Genomic DNA, 6,028 nt, shown 5'->3' with positions numbered 1-6,028 from the left:
TGACATGGTTATGTAATGCTGTGGAATTCTGTGGAATGTCTTCACATCAGTAATGAGTACTGGGAAGATTTTCATGGCGCAACACTGCCATCTATCGGCAGAGAGTGGGACTGGCAGGACACGTGTAAGGGCCACATGGAGCTGATTATAAAAGGCTGCAATGAAATGTGCGAACTACATGTGAATAGCTGTGAGCACACAGTCTCAAAGGAATGCGTCGTGGCTTGGAGATCTGGGGTCTTTTCTGCCTCGTTTTGTATTGCGCACACGCGGAGTAGGAAATTACTTTTTTCACATTAACCACAGTGGAATTTTTAGATCATGTACTCATTTTATTTCGTTTTATGTAGGATGTACGTGATGGACTTCTAGCACATGGACATTGCGAATAGGTTTAGGCAATAAGAGAATGTCATACATTTATAATGCGTTCATTTGGTCTGTTCTCCCCATGTGAACAGAAATGACCAGGAAGTGGTGGTCAATGTCTCCCTCTAACGGTATTTGTATTTAATGCATGGTCGTGGACTATTGCAATGTTCACCTAGCTCACTAATTTACATTTATATTGACTCAATTCACCGCAGAAAAAAATGTTAGTAACATGGGGTCTTTCCTACAGGTCCGCATTTCACATATTTGAGCCACATAAATGGCATAAAATAATAAGTATTAGTATTAATACTATCAGGTAGAGAGAACATTCCATCAGTACTAAAAGCTTGTGCTTCACTAGCATTGATTAACCCCAATGTGTGTCTTTATCACAAAGGTTTTAAAATATATGATGTACAGTGTTATCTTGGGGAGACAGCAGTATAGGTTTGATGACAACAACATAACCACTGCTTTATCTGCGGAAAACCAAAAAAGTGATTATAAGTGATAAGTGGCAGTCCACACTCTGCACACAATCTAGCTCAAAAGCAGTTGAGCAATTTCAATTATCATATGTAATCTAGATGAGCCCTTAAAAAGAGTTGTATCTACTATGAATAGAAAAAAAACGGGAACTCCATGACTGATTACATTTGTGCATCCCAGAGAACTACTAACTGTGATTTTTTTTATATATATATACTTTACTGATCCCGAAGGAAATTGCTTCTCTGCTTTTAACCCATCACCCTTGGTGAGCGGTCATGACAGGCGCCTGGGGAGCAGCATGTGGGGACGATGCTTTGATCAGTGGCACCTCAGTGATTCAAACCGGCAACCTTCTGATTACGGGGCCGCTTCCTTAACTGCTAGGTCACTACTGGCCACCCTAAAATGTCTTGTGTGCCAATATGTGCCATTTGTCCACTTACAGGTTACAAGAAAAAGGAAGGAAAACCAATGAAATAGTCACAGGACCATGGGTGGTCAAGGTCAATGTTGCTGCAGTGTAGCTGCAGACTAGTCATGATGTCCATGATGACCCATGTCAACCACCAATAGCCACAGAAACATCAGAACTGGACCACGTTACGCCCCTTTTCCGGTGTGTAATTAGATTTCTCACATTTTTTTATGTTATGTTACTCTCCTGACATCTACAGGATTTAAGGACAAGGGAAAGAGTTATGCTGATGTGAAATGCTGTGTACTGTGAAAGGGAAAATGTTGATCTGATCTAAACTGAATAGTAATTTGGCTGGTGATTTTGGTGTAATATGGTGCATTGGCATTCATACAAACATGAATAAAAATAGTCCACGTTAAATAGTGCAAGCTATTTAATGTGGCTAAAGGCTGGATTATAACATCTTTTGTTAATCGTTGGTGTTAATTTCTGATGAATTAAGTAATATGAATTAATTAGCATATGTCACTGCATATGGGCTACAGCAGCTGCATGAACACTTGCAAATCTGCATGCAAACAACATGGACCAGGCATGTTCATCTGCTGCACCTCAGGACTTGGTGGTGTTAATGCTGCCACATCTGACACTGTGACACTTGCTTCAAAATTACAATTAACAGGACTGTTAACAAAAAAAAAAAAAAAAAGTGAAGTGATTGTCACATGTGATACACAGCAGCACAGCACACGGTGCACACAGTGAAATTTGTCCTCTGCATTTAACCCATCACCCTGAGTGAGCAGTGGGCAGCCATGACCGGCGCCCGGGGAGCAGTGTGTGGGGACGGTGCTTTGCTCAGTGGCACCTCAGTGGTACCTTGGCGGATCGGGATTCGAACCGGCAACCTTCTGATTACGGGGCCGCTTCCTTAACCGCTAGGCCACCACTGCCCCCATTAAATGTTATTTATGCCAATGACCGGATTCGAACCGGTGACCTCTGGACTCTTGTCTCAGCACGCTACCGCTGCGCTACATTGGCAGAACAGGAATGTGTAATTGCTAATGTGTAAGAAATGAAAAAGTAAATGCTGTACATGTAAATGTAAGAGGAATGAAACGGAGAGGTTAGGAAAATGTTGCATGATATATACTGTGGGTAGAATGCAAACTGGTGGTTACAGAGAATGTGAACTATGTTCCCAAGAGTGGTGGAGGCAGGGGCTAACTGGACATCAAAAGAAGGAGGAGGGTTGAGTATGAGATAAGATGACAGATGGACATATGTTAGAACATTTGGAATGAGTCAAAGGACATCATGGGGACAATCAGGAGGGACAAAAGAGGGTCGAAGAGGACAAATATATCGATATTTCAAATATATCGATATTTGAAATATAAAGTTAGTCCTCCGGGTGGTGCTTTGAATTACAAAATATGACAGACCGAGTCCAAATCTCCAAATCTGAGACCATGGTTCTCGACCAGAAAAGGGTGGCTTGCCACAAGGAGGTCCTGCCTCAAGGGGAAGGAGTTTCAGTATCTTGGGGTCTTGTTCACGAGTGAAGGATGAAGGGAGCAGGAGAGCGACAGGCAGATTGGGGCAGCATCTGCAGTGATGCGGACGCTGAACCGATCTGTCATGGTGAAGAGGGGGCTGAGCCAGAATCCAAGGCTCTCGATTTACCGGTCGATCACCTATGGTCATGAGCTTTGGGTAATGATCGAAAGAACGAGATCTAGGATACAAGCGGCCGAAATGAGTTTCCTCCGTATGGTGGCCGGACGCAGACTCAGAGATAGGGCGAGGAGCTCGTACATTCAGGAGGGACTCCGAGTAGAACCGCTGCTCCTCCACATCGAGAGGAGCCAGTTGAGGTGGTTCTGGGCATCTGGTCAGGATGCCTCCTGGACGCCTCCATGGGGAGGTGTTTCGGGCATGTCCTGACGGAAATTATATCTCCAGCCTGCTCTGGGAACGCCTTGGGGTCCTGCTGGAGGAGTTGGTGGAGGTGGCTGGGGAGAGGGCTGTCTGGGATTCCCTACCGCCCCCGCGACCTGGACCTGGATAAGCGGAGGAAGACGACGACGACGACATACCGAGTTAGCGACCCCCTCTATATGTAAAAAATAAACCAGATAGCATGGACTTGGATAAAGGAAACGCAATTTGCAAGCTGTGTAACGCTTCTGTGAAATATTCAGGCAACACAATCTATTTACAAGCTAATTTGTGCAGGAACTATCCAGATACAGCACAGCAACAACTGAAGCCTACAAACCAACAAAGTACGCTGGATACCGCAAACAAACTCCCATTCACCTCACCTTGCACTCAAAAAATGACAGAATCGAAAGTGCATTCCCCTGTAGCGCAGTTAAAAACAATGGGTTCAGGTACATGTCAACACCTCGGGGCTGCGCTAAGTGATCCCAACTCACAAACATCATGGAGGTAGCAGTGCCCGGGATGTATGAGGAGATACATTTTAAAAAAAAACTTTTCTCTCTGCAGAAACAGTGGCATTGCTCCAATTGCTGGATTTCCAGAGCCACTGAATCTTACGTTACGATAATGTTGCACCACATTAATGAGGTCTGGCTACTGGTTTTCCATGAAAGCCATACTGCCAGTAACTGCTGAAAGTCCACTTTGCACAGTGAACACATGCAAATAAATTCAAATTCAAATTTTACTTGTCACATACACAGTCATACATGGTATGATATGCAGTGAAGGGCTTTAGCCACTGCTATAGACCACAGTATTGCAAATATTGCAAGTATTCAATGAACATGCAAATATTGCAAACATAACCAAATATTACACATGTATGTCTTTAACATAAAATATGTGTAACAGGTAGGGTGAAGGTATGCAAATGAGTGGAGTCAAAGTATAAAGTGAAAAGTTATTTAAGCAAGAGTAAAAAGAGTAAAGAGTTTGTGCAAAAATTCTGGGGGGGATTGAGTCCAGAGTGATTGAAAATGCTGGAGTGTATTGGCGTTCTATGAAGTGTTGTGATTGTTGAGAGCTTGAAAAGCCTGTGGGAAGAAGCTCCTCCTCTTTCTCTCTGCGGAAGAACTTCCCTGATCGAGAACAGTCCATTGTTGGGGTGGCTGAGGTCCTTCAATATCTTCCTGGCCCTGGTCCAGCACCGCTTGCTGTAGATTGATTGAAGGTCAGGGAGCTTGGTACAGCTGATCGAACCACCCTCTGTAGGGCTAGAAATGGCGATATGTATAAAGAGTGCTTTGGTCATTCTGCTTCGCCCCTTATGTCATCATAGGGTGATAGGTTACCTCCCCTTTCACATGCTTTGTCTGCCCAAAGAATGTCCCACCCCACCCCTAAAAAAGTATCTTCACCAACCATCATGGCTTGAAAACGTGTAAAGCTTTGCAGTTGCTCAGTAATTAGTTCAATTATGCAAGACTTTGAATAACCAGTGGGTTAATTTTATTTTTTCTGGAAAAATGCAGACACGACGTCCTGTATGTGCCAAACATCGTGGTTGGTGACTGGTGTTGACGGAATTTCCCGCTCAACTTTCATAGGCCGCTCTCCTCCTCGTCCCGCCTCTCTCCTCTTCATTAACATTTAAAGCTACGCACACTGAAACAGCGCGTCCTGGACAAACCTGATTTTGGGACTGGATCAAAGTGGTTGTAATTCTGCACCAAGGCTGAATTTCGGCAAGAGACTTCAGGTACAGTACGAGGGGACCACTAAGACCTATTGAAAAGCAAAACAAAAAAAATTATAATAAATCATGTCACGGGACCTTTAACCGATAATAAAGAGTGTCCGTGTTCATATGCACATTATTTTTATATGTTTACAGTTCATCTCAGTCCTCTACTGGCACCACTTAAGATTTTTTCAGTGAACTGTACAATATCCCAATATGTACAGTACAGTAATCATATCATGACCTGTGTACCATGATACGTATCTTATTGTGAGATCCCTTCCAATACACACCTCTCCTTACCACAATTGTGTCCCTGAGCAAAACACTTAAACCTGAGTTGCTCCGCGGGGACTGTCCCTGGAACAACTTTTTGTACGTCGCTCTAGATAAGGGCATTGAACAATTCAAGTCCTACGACACCATTACAACCACCGCTACCCATATCATTTTACAGCATTTATCAGACGCCCTTATCCAGAGCGACTTACAATCAGTAGGGTTCACTTAGGGTTAAGTGTCTTGCTCAGGGACACAATGGTAGTAAGTGGGGTTTGAACCTGGGTCTTCTGGAACTATTAATGTGTGAGTGTGTGTGTGTGTGTGTGTGTGTGTATGTGCAGATTTCTTCCATACAGTCATCTCACTGCTGCTATATTGACAATAATTTACCCAATAGTTTCACTTATTTTTACTGACCAAAGCCTTCCACCCTATTTATTATATTTATGATGCCCTTGCATATACCCCCCCAAATGTCTCTTGTACCCATATATTGTGTATATAGTGTTTTTATGTTTTTTTTTTCCTTGTATCTTGTTTTCTTGCATTTTTGTGGTCTTTCCAGCTAATTTCATTGTCCAGGTAACTGTACAATGACAATAAAAGTCTTGAAGTCTGGTTCATAGGCATGTGTGTTACCCACTTGGCTACTGACACCCTAATGACACGCATAAATGAAACATCTACAACGTATGGTATGGGCCTCTTACGACGTGACCGCCCTGGGGGGTATCTCGCCGCCATGCCCAGGCCGGACCGCGGAGCGC

The sequence above is a fragment of the Denticeps clupeoides genome, chromosome 6 (assembly GCF_900700375.1).
Source record: "Denticeps clupeoides chromosome 6, fDenClu1.1, whole genome shotgun sequence".
NCBI lineage: Eukaryota > Metazoa > Chordata > Actinopteri > Clupeiformes > Denticipitidae > Denticeps > Denticeps clupeoides.
The sequence above is the reverse complement of the archived record's forward strand: the minus strand, read 5'-3'. Positions refer to the sequence as shown.